This window comes from Phyllobates terribilis, unplaced genomic scaffold, assembly GCF_046119375.1.
Source record: "Phyllobates terribilis strain yellow unplaced genomic scaffold, ASM4611937v1 Scaffold_178__1_contigs__length_3940740, whole genome shotgun sequence".
Taxonomy (NCBI): Eukaryota; Metazoa; Chordata; class Amphibia; order Anura; family Dendrobatidae; genus Phyllobates; species Phyllobates terribilis.
This window is the reverse complement of record NW_027362938.1, coordinates 2,555,002-2,574,943: the sequence shown is the minus strand read 5'-3', so window position 1 is coordinate 2,574,943 and position 19,942 is coordinate 2,555,002.

Genomic DNA, 19,942 nt, shown 5'->3' with positions numbered 1-19,942 from the left:
CCCCGATTTGAAAGCATCCGTTTTATTTGTCCTAGTTTTTTCTTTTTTCTTAATACATTCCTGTTCCCCATCTTTGGTCATTCTGAGATTACTAGGGGCAATTATACCCTTCACTGTTTGGCCCCTACGAAAGGTAATATTGGGTCTATCTGGTAGAAGTTTTTTCAAAAATGTATCCTTTTTCAACAAGTACCAGTATTTATTTAAAATGTTTCTTATCTCCGTATTACTACGATTGAAAGCGGTAATAAAGTTATACTGCCACCCATCTTTTTTTCTTTCCTTATTCTTATTAATTATCTGCTTGGGCTTTTCTCCTCCTTCCTTCGTTATCCCCTCCTCCACATCCTTATTTTTGTTATTCTCTCTAGATAAGCACTCCTGCTGAGTTCTTGCTAGATTAGTTCTGTATGCTGCCATAATTAATCGTTTTGGATATTTCTTATCTGTAAACCTATTGATCAGAATTTTTGATTGTTCCACATAATCTTCCTTATTTGTATTATTTCTCCTAATTCGACGAAATTGGCTATAAGGAATGTTTTGCTTCCATTTTTGATGGTGTGCGCTCCGAAAATCAAGGAAGCCATTAGTATCAGTTTTCTTAAAGTACGTTTTAGTGCTGATTTTTTTATTTTTATGGGATATTTCTAAATCGAGGAAATTTATTTTTTCTTTATTGACCTGTGCAGAAAACGTGATCCCCCAGTCATTCCTATTTAATGTCGTGATGAATTCTCGAGCTTCAACCTCAGTACCTTTCCAAAAAATGATTAGATCGTCAATATAGCGACGATAATATAATATGTTGTTACAGTGGGGGTGCTGACACAAGGGCGATGAGGACTCGAAGCATCCCATGAAAAGATTTGCAAAACTTGGGGCTACCCGAGTCCCCATCGCTGTGCCAAGCCGCTGTATATACAATTGCCCCTGGAAAGTGAAAAGGTTATGTTCCAATATAAATTTTAGACCCATTATTAAAAATCGTCTCTGATTTTCTGGCATATCTACTATCCCATTCAAATAATGTGAAACTGAATTGATTCCCAATATGTGTTCAATATTGGAGTAGAGAGCATGTACGTCTAAGGTTATGAACATGTAATCTTCTTCCCATGCAAAATGTTCACATTCTTTTATTAATTGACTGGAGTCTAGGAGAAAAGAGGGTAATTTTCTAACTAGATCCTGTAAGTGCAGATCGATGTAATGTGACAGTTGACTGGTTAGTGACCCTATACCCGAAATAATCGGTCGTCCGGGAGGTTTCACAGGGTCTTTATGCACCTTTGGCAGGTGATAAAAGAGGGCTGTATTTGGATTTTTGTTAGTCAGGAATCGTTTTTCCCTTTTATTTATGATGTCTTGTTTGAAGGCAGTGTCTATCAACCTATGATATTCTTCAATATGTTTTTTGGAAGGGTCAACATCTAATTTTGTCATAATGTACATTTTTGCAGGATTTTACATTTCTGTATGAAATCAAACTTTTAGTATGTTCAATAACATTTTAGAAGACATTTTATATATGGTAAAATTATAATTATATTTATAGTGTTTTTAGAAAAGAAAATACTTTCTGTGTGAAGGAAGGAAGGAAAGGAGAAAAAAAAAAAAAAAAAAAAAAAGAAAAAATTTGTGTGTAAAAAATTTTTTTTTTTTTTTTTTAAACTGTATGAAAGTCATTTAGTATATGGGTTTTGTTAGATTCCTCAGAGTGCAAAATCCTGCATATCTGAGTATCTGGGTGTGTCTGAAAAACAGATCTTTCAGTCTCCACCCAAAATGACAAGCAGGGATATCTGCTATAAAATGTGTGTAGATAGATCTGTTTAGATGCATGATGTTATACCTGAGGAAGACTCAAAGAAGTCGAAACCGGTTGTATTTTAGTTTGAAATAAAAATTCTTTGAATCCGAATATCAAGTTCCATCATCATCCTTCAGGAGCGCATATTGCTGGGAAAAAACATTTACAAAGTGAATCCAGACGAGGAAATGATCTGCACTGATGCCCAGAATCTTTATGAGTCGGATCCAGGACCAGACGCAGAAGGTTCTGACCATAATGTAGACCCTCATTCCCAAACTGTAACTCCTGTTGGTGGAGACAATGAGGAAGACGATGATGAGACTCAAATACCTGATTGGAGCGACAACTTTAGTTTTTTGTCAGGGCAGGAACAGGTTGGCTCTGAGGACGACGGGTGTGATAACGCACAGGGTGATGATGATGAGGTTGGAGATCCCACTTACTGTCAACCCACAGTCAGCCAAGAGATGAGGTCATCAGAGGAGGTGGAGGAAGATGCTAGTGACGACGAGGTCAGGTTGCGCCTTCCTGGACAGAGACGTAGTACTGGAAGCACGTCAACAACTGCATCCTCAAACACAACTCTGCCTCTCACCACAAGTCGTGGTGGCTCTTCAGGTCGCATGGGTGCTACGCCTTGCATAGCCTGGGCATTTTTTCAGATCGATAAAGATGACCCAACTCGTGTTATCTGTAACATTTGTCAGCAAAAGCTAAGTAGAGGCCAAAAAATACATAGTTTGAGTACATCATGCATGAACCGGCACATGGACATGAAGCATAAGTTGCAGTGGGAAGCTCAGTGTGCTACAATGCGGCCTAGCCGGCCGGGCCAACCACCGTCTGCCATATCTTGTGCATCCGCGGCCTCTTCATCCTCTGTGACTGGGGGGACAGCAGTCACACCTGTTTTGGGGCGCAGACCTGCCACCTCTTTACCCGCAACAGCCAGCGTGATTGGCAGGTCATCATTTTCTTTGGAGGTGGTAACACCAGCTGGTGTTGAGCGCTGTCCGACATCGATAGCACCACCTTTGGATCAAGGCAACCTAACATGTCCGCCTGCATCTTCCTCACAGACCGGCAGTTTGCCGGGGACACCCTTATCAACCCCGTCTAAGCACAATAGCCAGCCCTCGGTCCCTCAGATGTGGACAAGTAAAAGACCATTTCCTCCTAGCCATGAGAAAGCTAAGAGGTTGAATTTCACCATCTGCAAGCTCTTGGCTACAGAAATGCTGCCTTTCCGCCTGGTGGACACAGAGGATTTTCGAGACCTTATGTCCGTCGCAGTGCCCCAGTACCAGATGCCCAGTCGGCACTACTTCTCAAAGAAAGGTGTTCCTGCGCTCCACCAGCATGTCGCACACAACATCACCGCTTCTTTGAGAAACTCTGTGTGTGACAGGGTGCATTTCACCACAGACACTTGGACGAGTAGGCATGGACAGGGGCGTTACATGTCGCTGACTGGGCACTGGGTAACTATGGTGACAGCAGGACAAGGGGCTGCTGTCCAAGTCTTGCCGTCCCCACGAGTTGTGCGTCAATCCTCTTTATGTCAAAGTTCCTCCACTGCTTCTGCCTCCTCAACCTCCTCTCGGTCTTCCACCTGCACCCAAAGCCTGTCTGGTCATGCCACAAGCTTTCTAACTGCGCAGAAGGGATCCTGCACACCTCCTTACTATCCTGGCAGTAGGGCTCAACGTCATCAGGCGGTTTTTACTTTGAAATGTCTGGGAAATGTGAGTCACACAGCTGAGGAGTTGTGGTCAGCTCTGGAGAACCAATTTCATGAATGGTTGTCTCCACTGGACCTGAAACCAGGGAAGGCCGTGTGCGACAATGCTGCAAACCTGGGTGCGGCCCTTCGCCGGTGCAATGTCACACACGTGCCTTGTATGGCTCACGTGTTGAACCTGGTTGTCCAGCAATTTTTAGCCCACTATCCCAGACTAGATGGCCTTCTGCAGAGGGCACGGTCGCTGTGTGCTCACTTCCGCCGTTCGCATCCCACAGCTCAGCGACTTACATCTCTACAGAAGTCGTTGGGCCTGCCACTTCACCGGCTAAAATGCGATGTGCCTACCCGGTGGAATTCAACTCTGCACATGTTGCAGCGACTGTGGCAGCACCGACAAGCCCTGGTGCAATACGTTCTGACGTATAGCCTGGGCCAACGAGATCCAGAGGTGGGGCAAATCACGCTGGAGGAGTGGTCTCAGATCAGGGACCTATGCACCCTTCTGCACAGTTTTGAAATGGCGACGAAGATGTTTAGTGCTGACGATGCCATTATCAGCATGACTATTCCGGTGATTTACATGCTGGAGCACATGTTAAACAGAATTCGGAGTCAGGTGGTGGCACAAGAGGAGGTGGAGGAAGTAGAGGAGGAGGAGTTGTATGCGGAAGGGCTAACATCTGCAAGGTCCAGACGGTCGGCAGCACCAAGGTGGCAGGCATGTGAGGGTGGGGGAGATGGTTTTACCAGGGCGCATAGTAGCAGCCAAACTAGTGAGGAAGGTGCAGGAGCCCAGGAAGAAGTGGAGGACGAACTGATGGAAGACTCATCAGATGAGGGAGACCTTGATCACATTTCTGTTGTGCGAGGTTGGGGGGAGAGGACAGAGGAAGGAAGCATGATTGTTACCTCGCCACCAACACAACAGGGACTTGGTGCTCCTGGATGCGCAACACACATGAGTGCCTTCTTGCTGCAGTACCTGCAACATGACCCTCGAATTGTGAGAATTAGAAATAATCCTGACTACTGGGTTGCCACACTGTTAGATCCCCGGTACAAAAGTAAATTTGCAGAAATTATTCCTGCCATAGAAAGGGATGCACGCATGCAGGAGTATCAGCAGAGACTGTTGCAGAATCTTACATGTGCTTTTCCACAAAACACCAGTGGTGCACGTAGTGAATCTCACAGTTCCAACTTGCCAACCGTGGGACCGTCAAGTGTTCAGCACTCAAACCGTAACAGAACCACAGTATCTGCTGGTAACATCAATTTTGCGGAATCATTTCACCACTTTTTTAGCCCATCCTTTGCAAGGCCACAGGAGACAAGAAGTCTGACACATAGTCAACGCCTAGAGACGATGGTACAGGAGTATCTCCAAGTAAACATTGAAGCCATGACTGTGTCACTGGACCCTTGCTCTTTTTGGGCTTCCAATCTGGATAAATGGCCGGAGCTAGCCACTTACGCCTTGGAGATCTTGTCATGCCCCGCAGCCAGCGTTCTCTCTGAACGTATGTTCAGCGCTGCTGTTGGTGTGCTGACAGATAAGCGCACGCGGCTCTCCACTGATAATGTAGACAGACTCACGTTCATAAAGATGAACAAATCATGGATCTGAAACGACTTTTCTACCCCTGTGTCATCCTGGGGAGAGTAAAAGCTTGATGATTGGTTAAAATCACCCTACCAACCGTTTTAAGCTTTCAAATTACTAATCATGTTTATCTGTATCTTGGCTGGAAAATAATTTGGGCTTTGTAGCAGTGTGCAGAACTGATTCTATTAGGCCATCTATAATAAGCTCCACCAGATTTAAAATTACTAATCATGTTTATCTGTATCTTGACTGGAAAATAATTTGGGCTTTGTAGCAGTGTGCAGCACTGATCCTATTAGGCCATCTATACTAAGCTCCACCAGATTTAAAATTAATAATAATTTTTAGCTGCATCTAGCCCGGAAAATAATTTTGGGGCTCTGAGATGCGCAAGACACATAAGTGCCTTCTTGCTGCACTACCTGCAACATGACCCTCATATTGTCAGAATTCGAAGTAATCATGACTACTGGGTTGCCACACTCTTAGATCCCCCAAACTTTTCGATCAACCTTTTCATTTTAATAAAGACCAAAAAACTGGTCATTTTTGAAATTATAAGCATTAGCAGGTTATTAGAAACTGAAATCAAACAGTTTTCAACTCAAAACTTTATTCTAGGTGATGTTACATTTTCACATAGGACCCCTTGTTCGAAAGGAGCTTCTGAACTCTCTCGTCCATTGAATTTGTCAGGTTTTGGATGGTTTCTGCTTCAATTGTTTTGCATGAGGACAGAATACCCTCCCAGAGCTGTTGCTTAGATGTGAACTGCCTCCCGCCATCATAGACACTCCTTTTGATGATGCTCCAGAGGTTCTGAATGGGGTAGAGGTCAGGGGAGCATGGGGGTCACACCATAAGTTTGTCCCCTTTTATGCCCATATCAGCCAGAGATGCAGATGTTTTATGTGCAGCATGAGATGGTGCATTATCATGCAAAAAAATGATCTTGCTGTGAAATACACGGTTCTTCTTCTTGAACCATGGCAGGAAGTGCTGTTTGAGAAAATCCACATACATTATGGAGTTCATCTTTAGCGCCTTCAGGGATCCTAAAGGGGCCGACAATCTCTCTCCCCATGATTCCAGCCCAAAACATTACTCCACCTCCTCCTTGTTGGCGCTGTAGCCGTGTTTGCGTGGGGTGTCCATCAACCAGCCATCCTCCACTCTATCTGACTCGCCCCCTGGGCCGTGTGCTGCTGCTGCTGTGCAGGGGGAATACCCGGAGCCGGATCGCTGGGGGTTGTAGTTCTCTGTGGCGGTGACCCGGTCCGTGCCCAGGGTGGTCAAACCAGTGGCAGTCTATTTGTATTGTAATAAGTGTCCGACTACGCCACCCGTGGATTGCGGTCAGTGGGGACCGCCGCTGCACTGCAGACCGCTGAGGCTGATGTTGTTTGTGCAGCTGAGTATGGGATGACTCCCCACGGGAGGAGTATTGCCTCAGGGCAGCTAGTGTGGATAATGATGGGAGTGATGGTGCGAGTGTCCCAGTACTGATGGTGCTGGTGCGGCGATGAAACACAGAGACTTGTGGTGCAGTTTCCAAAGCTTTATTCACTGTTGTTGTTCAGATCACTTCGGCCAGCAGTGACCGCCCGAGCCGTGCTGCGTCCACCAGGTGAGGGACTCGGTCAACTCCCAGGCAATTCCAGAGTGCGGTTCAGAGCTCCCCTCTCTTCCTTTCTACTGGCCGTCCCCACCAGTGACCCACCTTTGTCCAGCTTCCTCGGGCCTTCTGTTGGTGAAACCTCTCTCCGGTTTCCCTGACCCTATGCGGTATGCCTTTCTGGTGGATGTAGTGAGGGGTCGCACCAAAATGTGGTGACAACCTCCGGTTTTGGCTGAGGATTAGTCGCCTCCACCAATTCGGGTTCCGGTACCCTGCTCTGCCAACCCTTCACCCAGTATCTCCTCTGGGAATATGGGGTTCCTTCTGCCTTCGTGTCTCTGGGCCTTTCTCTGTGTTCCTCGCCTCCTTTCTCCTTCTGTTTCAGTTCCTTTCTTACTCTCCTTGCTGTTCCTTCTCTTCTCTCCCTCTCTGCTGTCTCAGGCCTCTACTCCAGGCCTGGCTCTGGAGCTGGGCCCAGACTGAGCCACAGCTCCCTGTCAGCCCTCTCTGGCTGAGCTCCTCTCTGAACTGACCACTGATCTAAGATGGTGCCCACCTTATATACCTCCTTCTATGTGTGAGCCCAGGTGACTAGCAACCAATGGGCTCCTATCTATGCCCAGAAACCCACCCCTATCTGCTCCTACACCACTGGGTTTTCCTCCCCCTCCCCACTCCAGCCAGGAACAGAAGCTGTCGTGCCTGCACTCTGTCTAGTGGGAGCACCGTTGGTCTGTTCCTCGGAAATGGGGTGTGTGTGGTGCATGCAGCCTACTGAGCCCCGGTCCACACTCCATCCTTACCCGGGAGTGGAATATCACACCTCTGGTTCGAGGTGCAATACCCCTGTAGCAGCCGAGTCCTCGGGGTGCTACACATCCATCTGGACCATCGAGCGCTGCACGGCACTCATCCGTGAACAAAACAGTTTTGAAATCAGTCTTCATGTAATGTTTGGCCCACTGGAGCCGTTTCTGCTTGTGTGAAGTGGATAGAGGAGGTCGACAGGATGGCGTATGCACAGCTGCAAACCTCTGAAGGACCCTGCATCTTGTTGTTCGGGTGACGTTGGAGGCACCAGCAGCTTCAAAAACTTGTCTGCTGCTATGACAAGGCTTTTTTGCCGCTGCTCTTTTAACCTGACGTAATTGCCTGTAGGAAAGAGTCCTCAATTTGCCCTTATCAGCACGCACACGTGTGTACTGTGAATCAGCTACATACTTCTTGATTGCCAAGACACTTCATCCTGATCATCGCACAATGTTGATTGTAGTCATGCCTTGACCTAAACACTCCACAATTTGTTGCTTCTCAGCAGCCGACACATCCTTTTTCTTTCCCATTTTGGCAGAAAATGTAGGCTGCTTAATAATGTGAGACAGCCTTCTTAAGTAGTCTTGCCTTTCATTGGACACACCTGCCAAACTAATTAGCACAGGTGTCTGCAATTGCTTACAGTGATATAAAGAGCCCTGACACACATCACCATCAATGAGTTTAACTGACAAACAAACAAATTCTTCCCTTATCACTCCTAAACACTTTTTGCATAATAATTTGGAATGCAGTGTACATGTGCTTTTCCACAAAACACCAGTGGTTCACGTAGTGAATCTTACAGTTCTAACTTGCCAACCGTGGTCTGTATGGAGTTGTTCAATAAAGGGCCCAAAATTAAGATAACATAGATGGGAGAGGTCTCTATGAATAGGAATTCCTAAGTATTTGATACCCTGTGAGGGCCAGGCAAAGGGAAAGTTGGACTGGATGGAATCCTATATGGATTTGGGGAGGGAGACATCGAGGGCCTCAGACTTCGCTGCATTGATTTTAAAATTTGACCATGTAACAAAGTGATCTATTTCAGCCATAACAGCATGGATGGATATATGTGATTGAGTGATATATACTAGGACATCATCAGCAAATAGAGAGCACTTGTACTCGGTGCCTCCCACCTCAATCCACCTAATATTGGGGTTATGGCGAATTGATGAGAGCAGGTGCTCCGTCACTAGGATGTATAAGAGAGGGGACAGAGGACATCCCTGCCTTGTCCCATTGGTGATTGTGAAAGGTGATGAAAATGTTCTGATGCACCCCCTGGGCCTTGGGATACCCAGAGCCGGACCCTTTTTGGTGGATGCTGGTGGTTATAGTCTTCGTGGCGGCGACCCGGTTCCGTGGCTCAGGGTGGTCAAACCAGTGGCGGAACTATTTATGTGGTTTTGATGTTTAAATGTCCGACTACGCCACCCGTGGATTGCGGTCAGAGTGAACCGCCGCTGCAGGGCAGACCGCTGAGGCTGGTGTTGTGGGTGCAGCAGAGCGTAGCATAACTCCCCACGGGAGGAGTATAGCCTCAGGGCAGTGTATGCGGAGGATGGGGTTGATGGTGCAGGGCAGCAGCAGTAACGACACGGAGTCAGTGATGCAGTCCAGGGCCTTTACTCACAGTTCTTATTATCCAGACCACGTCTGCAGGTAACGGCTGCCCACGTCGTACTGTGCTCACCAGGTGAGGGGCTCAGACAACTCCCAGATAACTTTGGAGCGCTTCACAGGACCCCCTTTGTGTGTCCTTTGTCTGGCCTTTCTTACCAACCCTTCTGTCCGGCTGCCTCGGGCCTCCTCTTGGTAAACTTGGCGCCAGTTTCCCTGACCCTATGTGGTGCCTTCCTAGCGGGTGTAGCGAGGGGCTGCGCCACATAAAATGTCACAGCCTCCGGTTTCTAGCTGAGGGTCATTTCCTGCCTCCACTAGTTTCGGGGACCGGTCTCCCCCTTTGGCCTGACCCCTCCACGCAGGTGGATTCGGGCGTGCGGTGGCGACTCACCCGTCTGCACCCCTGGGATCCCTTCATTCCTCGTTCCTGGAGCCTTCTCCGCTCCTCTTCCTTCCTTCTCCCTCTTCCAGGTCTGGGCCTCTGTTACTAGGCCCGCCTCCGGAGCAGAGCTCATGCAGAGCCCCTGCTCCCTGCCACTTCTGCTCAGACTTCTCTGCACTGAACTAAGATGGTGCCCACCTTTTATACTCCCTTCTCAATGCACCCAGGAACTGCTTCCTCCCTGCTCCTGCACTACAGGGTTCCCTTTCCTCAGTGTTCCCTCCCCCCACTCCAGCCAGGGACAGGGACTGTCGTGCCCATCTCAAAGGCATATTGGTCGCCCTGCCCCACGGCAATGTGGTGTAATGCATGCAGGTGTCGGGTCCTGATCCACACTCCATCCTTACCTGAGAGTGAAATATCACACCTCTGGGTGAGGTGCAATACCTCTGTAGCAACCGAGCCCTCAGGGTGCTACAGTTCCATTTATCTTCAGCCTAGGTGACGTATTGTGATACAGGGCCGTGATTTTGGCTATAAAAGGGTCCCCTAGACCCCTACCCCAAGCTTTTTAAGAGAATCATATATGGCGTGCCAGGAGACTCTATGGAATGCTTTCTCAGCATCCAACGAGAGTATCTACTTACAAATTTTTAACTGCATCTAGCCCAGGAAATACTTTGTGCCTAGTAGCAGTGTCTGCTAGTCAGCGGATTATCCCGGCTGTTAAGCAAGCTACACCACCTGTAGTTTGGACACTTAATTTTTTCAAAGGAAATGCTTCGGGACCACGGGATACTTAGTGAAGAGCATCAGGAGGCACCCCAAGGCATAGGGGCTGGGACTGGCACTAGGATGCCTTGCGGTGGACAGCCGAGCTCGATCCTTATAAAAGCTTTTTAACTGCAGCAGCTTTAGTGGACGCTACTGGAGCTGGAATTACGCGGCTGCTGGCATGAGACTTGCCCTCCAATAGATCCTTGTAAATGGATTTAAAGTGTATTCATTCAAATTAGAGGGACAATTTAAATTAAAAAGCTTAGAGCTGCCTCCACCACAGGGGGGCTCTCTCGACCCACCAGCGGACAGGCACCAGTATTGGGAGAGGGGGGCTGGCCGTCAGGGTTCACCGCGGCTCTGGCACAAACCCGGCGACACGGAGGTGGCACGGGCAGGAGCGGACTGGCCGTCTCGGCTTCTCACTTTTTGGATTTTAGAAGCGCATGACATGCCTATATCTGTGTCTCCCCCTCCTTTTACTCCTCCACCTCTTTTCTTTTCGCATGACTATATGTACTTGTCACTTTTCCATGTGTTAGTTGTGTCTTCTGAGCAGTTTGTCAGCTTTTGGACACCTTTGAAGGTGTTTTCTATGTGTTTCTATGTGTTTTTGTTTGCCTGCCATTGGTTTTAACGGTGTTCGAAGGTGTTCGACGAACAGTTCGACGAACAGTTCGGCGAACACACGGGTGTTCGACGAACCGAACCGAACTCGAACACTACGGGGGTGGCTCAACACTATTACTGACCCAAAGTCCTAGCATTAGACAGATGTAACAGATCGGATAGTAATGTTTCAGTTCTGAGACCTGCACCTGACTGACCCTGCGATGCATTATCGGTACCCCAGATGGGAATACCCATTTAATATTAGGGCTCAGTTTTTAGGATAGAGCACACTATTGTTTGTTGTTATTGAATTTATGGAAATACGTCTTTATTATTATGGTTCATTTCCTTAGATTGTGTGCAAAACTGTTTGTTGTTTTAATATGTTTTCTGACCTCACAAAATGACCTTATTTTCATTGTATTAATTGGTTATACGTTTTGTCTTTGTTTTGTTACATTATAATTTTGCACTTTACATAATTGACCAAAGGATTTAACTAAATGACTCTTATGAAAAATAGATTTAATTAGCGAAATGTTTAGTGGGAATGTTTTACAAAACTTTTATGTTAAGGGCATTGACCATGCTCTGGTTATTCTTAACCAATGTGTGTGTGAGATGAATAAAAGGTCCTTAATGCAGAAATTCAACATAGAAATATAGTCTATTTCCCATATTTCATATTTAGTGCCGAAGTTCAAGAAAGACCATAATACTAAGTGCCTTATCATCATCTCAAACACATTGGTAAAGAATAACCAGAAAATGGCCAATCCTTTTAATCATAGTTTAACGTTTTGGACGAATTTACTTTAAAGTTTGTCACCCCTTATATCATAAATAATAAATAAACAGAAATTGCTTTTCTAATAGAATAACACGTCCAGAAGAGATTCCTTTTCAGCAGTCACCTCATTATCATAGCCAGCAGGATTACAATGAGAGATAACAGAATCCACCATTCACATTAGGTCGTGTCACAGCTCACCTCTTCCCCTTTCCTGCACAATGACATCTGCATGTCACTAAACATGAGAACATGTATAGAAAACTCTCCCTAGGAATTAGAGTCCCCTATTTTGTCTTGTGATATATATACATCCATATGTCTATTGTTCATATCTCCAAACAGGCAAGAAAGCAGATTTCCATAAATGTACAGAAAACAGGATACAATAATCTGAAGTCAGAAATACAGATTATAAAAAAATTATCACAATCTGGTTTCAATTAGTTTAAAAAATGTACGTGACTCATTCCCTTAAAGAAAAAGAAGCAAAATATACCTAAAAAGAATATTGGATAGTTTAAGAAATGTTTAATAGGTTAGAGTAGAGTAGGGCCCTGCCAAAAGAGTCTACCTTGTCGTGGTGGCAGGCTTAAAAAATCTTTTGGCCAAAACAAAAGCTGATGGCTGTGTATGTGAAATGGTGTTCGATGGCAGGGACTGACCGGTACAGCAGATGAGCACGGCAGGCAGGCTGACGGGTGATCCGGGTAGGCGGACTGGCAGACACAGCAGGTAACAAGCAGGAGCCTCCAGATAGGCTGGCTGGTAGGCACGGCAGGTAACAGGCAGGTGCTTCCAGGTAAGCAGGTGGGCAAGGCCCATAGACAGACTGGCGGGCTGGAGAGTAGACAAGCTGGCGGACTGGACCAGTAGTCAGGCTGGCGGGCTGGACTTGTAGTCAGGCTGGCGGGCTGGACTTGTAGTCAGGCTGGCGGGCTGGACTTGTAGTCAGGCTGGCGGGCTGGACTTGTAGTCAGGCTGGCGGGCTGGACTGGTAGTGAGGCTGGCAGCGGGACCTGAGGGCTGAAGCAGAGTTTAACACACAAAGCTACAACCTTGCATGGGCACCTCCATCTTGGAGGAGGTGCCTTTTATATGAGAGGTCCTCCGGTCATTGGCCGGGGACTCCTTAGGACGGTGTGCGCGGCCCCTTTAAGAGGGCGCCCTAAGCACAATGCCCGGGAAGCTGCGCGCCGGCAGAAGCAGGAGCGCCGGAGGACGCCGGGCGGGGAGCGCGGCGGTAAGAGGGACGGCGTCTCTGCCTGTCAAGGCGCAGAGACACCGATACTACAGAGTATTGTCATGACAAGCACTGGGGTGTTCAGAAAACCTCAAGCTGTCGTGACAACCCTTTGGCACCCCACAATCATGATGCAGGGACAGTTAGAACAGTGTGCCCCACCTGGACCAGTCACTGTAAATTCTGCCATCACAGATTGTTAGCGGCATATAACAGGTTAACGGCCACTTCCCTCCACTCAGAACTGTTAGAGGCAGATGATGGCTGAATAACGCAGCCATCATTTGTCGGCTCAGTTCCCAAGTCCACATCAAAGAACGGGACCTGGGATTTGTGTTATTTTTTTCTATAAACCGTTTTGTTTTTTACTTTTTTTACTTTAGTCCCTTTACAGAACGTGAACCTGGTTGAGCTTTATTGCACGATGCTGCGCGGCATGATTTACAATTGCAGCTGTGGGGGCCATTGTGTAGAGTTGGTTGACTAAAAGAGCCCCCTACCTTTATTTGACAACCTAGATGCCACTGATACTATAGGTTGCGGCATCAAAGGCGTTAATTAAAGATAACAGCTAGGATCACAGACATTGACTGCTCAGTTCCTGCGGGAGCCCCTCAGTGATCCAGCTGGAATGGTGCCAGCACCGGAGGTGAGTATAGCTCCTATTATTTTACTTTGTGGAAACATAGTGATTGAGAAGGGTTGGTCCTAGTAGTGAACATCAGAGAGAGACTTGCGGCCTAGCCGGAAAACCCAGTGATCCCCGCTAGGGCCAGAGCTTCATAGAGAACTTACATGGAAACTCACACGACTGGGCACACCACCTTTGTGAAGAGAACATTAACGTTAAATAGTGAAAGACTTTCTCTGCTATCCCAAGCTTACTGATATTAGTTCTACTGTTGATTTGCCTTGTTACTAACACTTTACAGTTTAAAGTACCGTATATTCCGGCGTATAAGACGACCTGGTGTATAAGACGACCCCCCTACTTTCCTGTTAAAATATCGAGTTTAGGATATATTCACCGTATAAGACTACCCCTTTTCCAACGCATACCAAACACCGGTAAAAATTAAAAAAAAACAGATTTGAATTTAACATGGTCCTTTTTTTAATTTAAATTCTTATGACATGCAGGTATATAGCAGGAAAACTGTCACTCATAAACATATTAAAATAGGGGGGACCCCACGTCATTTTTTGGGGGGGTCCCCCATTCTAATAGCTAGTAAAGGCTAGGTATTCAGCTGGGGGCTGATATTAGTAGCCTGGGAAGCTCCGTGGGTATTACCCTCTTCCCAGACTTCAAACATCTGCCCCAGCCGTCTGCTTAACCTCCGCTAGAGACTATAATGATGGTGGATCCCACGCCAATTTTCTTTTTAAAAAATCCTTTATTTTAACACTAAATGTCAATTGAGGGGTTAATAAAGATGCAGTCCCTAAATTATTAATTTTGTAATTCATTTTTCCCAAAAATGTTGACTTGGGGCTTCGCCATATTTTTGTGTCCAGCCAGGTACAGCAGGCAGGAACGGGCTGCACCCAACCACCAGCTGCCTATTTGTACCTGGCCGGACACAACAATATAGGGAAGCCCTTTTTTTTTAAATTATTTCATGAAATAATTAAAAAAAAAAATACGTGGGGCTTCGCCCTATTTTTGTGTCCAGCCAGGTACAACTAGGCAGCTGGGGGCTGGAATCCGCAGCGCAGGGAGGCCCAAGCTTTCTGGGTCCCCCCCGCTGCAAATTGCAGTCCGCAGCCACCCCGGAAAATGGCGCGTTCATAGAAGCGCCATCTTCTGGCGCTGTACCCAACTCATCCAGGGCCCTGGTGCGGTGGCTCACTGGGTAATAAAGGGGTTAGGGCCAGCTTGGCATTATCAGCTGGCCCTAAGCCCGAAATTCATGGGGTCACGCCAATATTAGACATGACCACCATGAATTTCTAGTAAAGTAATTAAAAAAAACACAACACCCAGAATAAAGTCCTTTAATTGAAATAAAGACACAATTTTTTAATGTTCTAAATTAAACCATACTTACCATCACGCCCATTCCAGCTGAAGCCAACGATCTCCTGCAATAAAAGTAAAATAATAAAGCAACCTCATCCTTACCTCTCCATGGTTCCCAGGACCGGTCCAGCTCTGCTACATTCACATGACAGGCTGCACCGCAGCAGAACGCTGCCGTTCAGCTTGCCATGCGGCAGACACTGAGAAGCGCAGGCATGCTTGTGCTCCTCAGTGTCTGACTGTGACGGCATCCAGATGAGCCGAGATCATGTCCAATGAACTCGGCTCACCTCATGCACGCCACTGACAGCGTGGGAAAATTCTCCTGCTCCCCGCATGCGCAGTAGAAGTTTCCCACGCTGTCAGTGACGGACGTCCAGGAGGTGAGCTGAGTTCATTGTCGGCTCATCTGGATGCCGTCACAGTCAGACACTGAGGAGCGCAAGCATGCCTGCGCTTCTCAGTGTCTGCGGGATGACAGGCTGGATGGCAGCGTTCTGCTGCGGTCCAGCCTGTCATCTCGATGTAGCAGAGCTGGAGCTGTCCTGGGAACCATGGAAAGGTAAGGATGAGGTTGCTTTATTATTTTATTTTTATTACAGGAGATCGTTGGCTTCAGCTGGAATGGGCGTGATGGTAAGTATGGTTTAATTTAGAACAATAAAGATTTGTGTCTTTATTTCAATTAAAGGACTTTATTCTGGGTGTTTGTGTTTTTTTTAACTTTGACTATGGGGTTAGTAATGGGGGTGTCTTATAGACGCCTCTCCATTACTAACCTGGGCTTGATGTCAGCTGGCATTATAAGCTGACATCAACCCCAGCCCTATTACCCCCTGCCACCGCTACAGGGCAGTGGGAAGAGCGAGGCTAAGTGCCAGAATTGGCGCATCCTATGGATGCGCCATTTCTGGGGCGGCTGACGGCTGGTGTTTCTAGCCTGAGAGGGGGCCAATATTCATGGCACCCTTCCTGGGCTATTAATATCAGCCTCCAGCTGTCTGCCTAGCCTTTGCTAGCTATTAAAATAGGGGGGACCCCACGTCATTTTTTTGGGATCCCCCATTTTAATAGCTAGTAAAGGCTATGTATTCAGCTGGGGGCTGATATTAGTAGCCTGGGAAGCTCCGTGGGTATTACCCCCTTCCCAGGCTTCAAACATCTGCCCCAGCCGTCTGCTTAACCTCCGCTAGAGACTAAAATTAAGGGGAACCCCACGCCAATTTTTTTTTTAATAAATCCGTTATTTTAACACTAGATGACAAGTACAGTAACCAGCACTGTCCCTGTACTTCATATATATGTGACTGACATGTTTCTATCTATCTAATCTATGTGTGAAGCTCTATTCTGTCTGTTATAAATTGTCGGGTACCGCTGCTGAATTGCCGGCCGGCTTTTTTAAAGAGACGGTGCATGAAAACACTAATATTTGTTTTAATAAATCCTTTACACTAAATGACAAGTACAGTAAGCAACACTGTCACTGTACTTCTTATATATGTGACTGACATGTTTCTATCTATCTAATCTATGTGTGATGCTCTATTCTTTCTATTCTAAATTGTCGGGTGCCGGCTTATGCCGCTGCTGAATTGCCGGCTTTTCATATATTGTCACAGAAGCGATGCGAACTTCCCTGCTCCGGACACAGCGCAGCGCTTCTGTGACAAGTGAAAGCTGTCGGCACAGAAGCCCTGCGCTGTGTCCGGAGCTGGGAATACGCAGCGATGTGTCAGTTTCAGCAAAGAAGCGCTGACTGTCTGGACCTACCGCCGCCGTATTTTAACTCCCTCCACCTTATATTAACTCCGACATGGCAGGGATACGGCCACGGCAGCTTATTAACACCCCCAGAGTATCCCCGCATGTCAATTTCTGAAAGTTCAAAAGCATTACCGGCGTATAAGACGACCCCAGACTAGACAGAAGATTTTTCAGTCTTCAAAAGTCGTCTTATACGCCGGAATATACGGTATATACCGTATATACTCGAGTATAAGCCAACTTTTTCAGCACACTGAACTCATCATCTTTCCTTCATCTCGCATATCTTCCCCACCTGATCTTTCTATCACAATAAATGACATCACACTTTCCCTTGTCCCCGGAGTAACCCTTGACTCTGCCCTGTCCTTCAAGCCCCACATCCAAGCTCTTGCCACCTCCTGTGGCCTCCAGCTCAAAAGTATTCCCAGAATCCATCCTTTCCTCAACCCTCAATCTACTAAACTGCTTGTTCATGCCCTCATCATCTCCCGCCTCGACTACTGCAACACCCTCCTCTGTGGCCTACCTGCTAACACTCTCGCACCCCTCCAGTCCATCCTCAACTCTGCTGCTCGACTAGTTCATCTCTCGCCTCACTAGAGCAAATGGTGCATTGGGAGTGGGGGTGGGGAGAGCTAATGGTAAATTGGGAGTGGGGAGAGCAAATGGTCAATTGGGAGGGAGCGGTAGTGAGAGCTAATGGTGAATTGGGAGTGTGGAGAGCACATGATGAATTGGGGGTGGGAAGAGCAAATGGTGAATTGGGAATAGGGGTGGGGAGAACTAATGGTGAATGGAGCAAATAGTGAGTGGGGGGTGGGGAGAGCAAACGTTGAATTGGAAGTGGGGGGTAGAGAGCAGATGGTGAATTAGGAGTGCGGGTGGGGAGAGCAAATGGTGAATTGGGAGTGGAGGGTGGGGAGAGCAAATGGTGAATTGGGAGTGGAGGGTGGGGAGAGCAAATGGTGAATTGGGAGTGGAGGGTGGGGAGAACAAATGGTGAATTGGGAGTGGGGAGAGCAAATGATGAGTTGGGAGAGCAAATGGGGAGTGGGGATGGGGGGAGCAAATGGTGAATTGGGAGTGGGGGTGGGGAGAGCTAGTGGTGAATTGGGAGTGGGGAGAGCTAATGGTGAATTTGGAGTGGGGAGAGCTAATGTTGAATGGGGGGTGGGGAGAGCTAATGGTGAATTGGGAGTGGGGGAGAGCAAATAATGAATTGGGAGTGGGGTAGAGCAAATGATGAATTGGGAGTGGGGGAGAATAAATGATTATGAATACAGGTTGGGAGAGAGCACGAACATGACATAATGAATTGGAGTGGAGGGGTTCATGTAAATATAATGAATTGGGGGAGCGGGAGGTACAGAGTGGGGGGTGTTGAGGATGCAGGAGTGTGACTGGTAATGAATTGGGAAAGAGTACAGGTGCTATTTAATTTATATATTTATTGGGTGGAGAAAGTGGCTATTTACAGTTAGTGGGGGGGCCGTGGTGGATTACAATTTGTATTTGGAATGGTGGGTTGCATAATAACTAATTATATATTAATGGTGGGTGCACATCTGTATTCAACTGCGTAATGTTGAAATTGGGGAATGTGCTCTAGATAACTGTGTGCTATTTTATGCAGAGACGAGTCCTGGCTGGAAGAAGTGAGGTCGGTCTGTGCTGGATGAAAGTGAAAAAAAGCGAAGATGAAGGACTTCAACTAGAGACGTCACTTGTGAGTCAGTGTGTTCTCTGTACAATGACACTATATACTAATGTACAGAGCTCCTGTGTATGTCACTGGTGATCACTAGATTACCTGTACACTATACACTATATGCAGAGCTCCTGTGTATAATGTCACTGGTGATCACTGTATTACCTGTACACTATATACACAGCTCCTATGTATAATGTCACTGGTGATCACTGTATTACCTGTACACTGACACTATATACAGAGCTCCTGTGTATAATGTCACTGGTGATCACTGTACACCGTCTACTATGTAGAGAGCTCCTGTGTATAATGGCACTTATGGTAATATTAGTATTTTTTTTTTTTTATTAATGATCAGTATTGTATTATTTGGTCACTATGTGGTGGTAATATGTGGTCCGGTCATGGTGTGGCGGTATTTGTCCCTTACACTGTGTGCAGAATTATTAGGCAAGTTGTATTTTAGAGGATTATTTTTATTATTGATCAACAACTATGTTCTCAATCAACCCAAAAGACTCATAAATATCCAAGCTTAATATTTTTGGAAGTTGGAGTGTTTTTTTTTTAGATTTGGCTATCTTAGGAGGATATCTGTGTGTGCAGGTAACTATTACTGTGCAGAATTATTAGGCAACTTAATAAAAACCAAATATAATCCTATCTCACTTGTTTATTTTCACCAGGTAAACCAATATCAGTGCACAAAATTTAGAAATAAACATTTCTGACATGCAAAAACAAAAACCCCAAAAATTTGTGATCATTATAGCCACCTTTCTTTATGATGACACTCAACAGCCTTCCATCCATAGATTCTGTCAGTTTCTTGATCTGTTTTCGATCAACATTGCGTGCAGCAGCCACCACAGCCTCCCAGACACTGTTCCGAGAGGTGTACTGTTTTCACTCCCTGTAGATCTCACATTTTATGATGGACCACAGGTTCTCTATGGGGTTCAGATCAGATGAACAAGGGGGCCATGTCATTATTTTTTCTTCTTTTAGACCTTTACTGGCCAGCCACACTGTGGAGTAGTTGGATGCATGTGATGGAGCATTGTCCTGCATTTAAATCATGTTTTCTTGAACGATACCGACTTCTTCCTGTACCACTGCTTGAAGAAGTTGTCTTCCAGAAAGTGGCAGTAGGTCTGGGAGTTGAGCTTCACTCCATCCTCAACCCGAAAAGGTCCCATAAGTTCATCTTTGATTATACCAGCCCATACCAGTACCCCACCTCCACCTTGCTGGCGTCTGAGTCGGAGTGGAGCTCTCTGCCCTTTGCTGATCCAGCCTCTGGCCCATCCATCTGGCCCATCAGGAGTCACTCTCATTTCATCAGTACATAAAACCTTTGAAAAATCAGCCTTAAGATATTTCTTGGCCCATTCTTGACATTTTA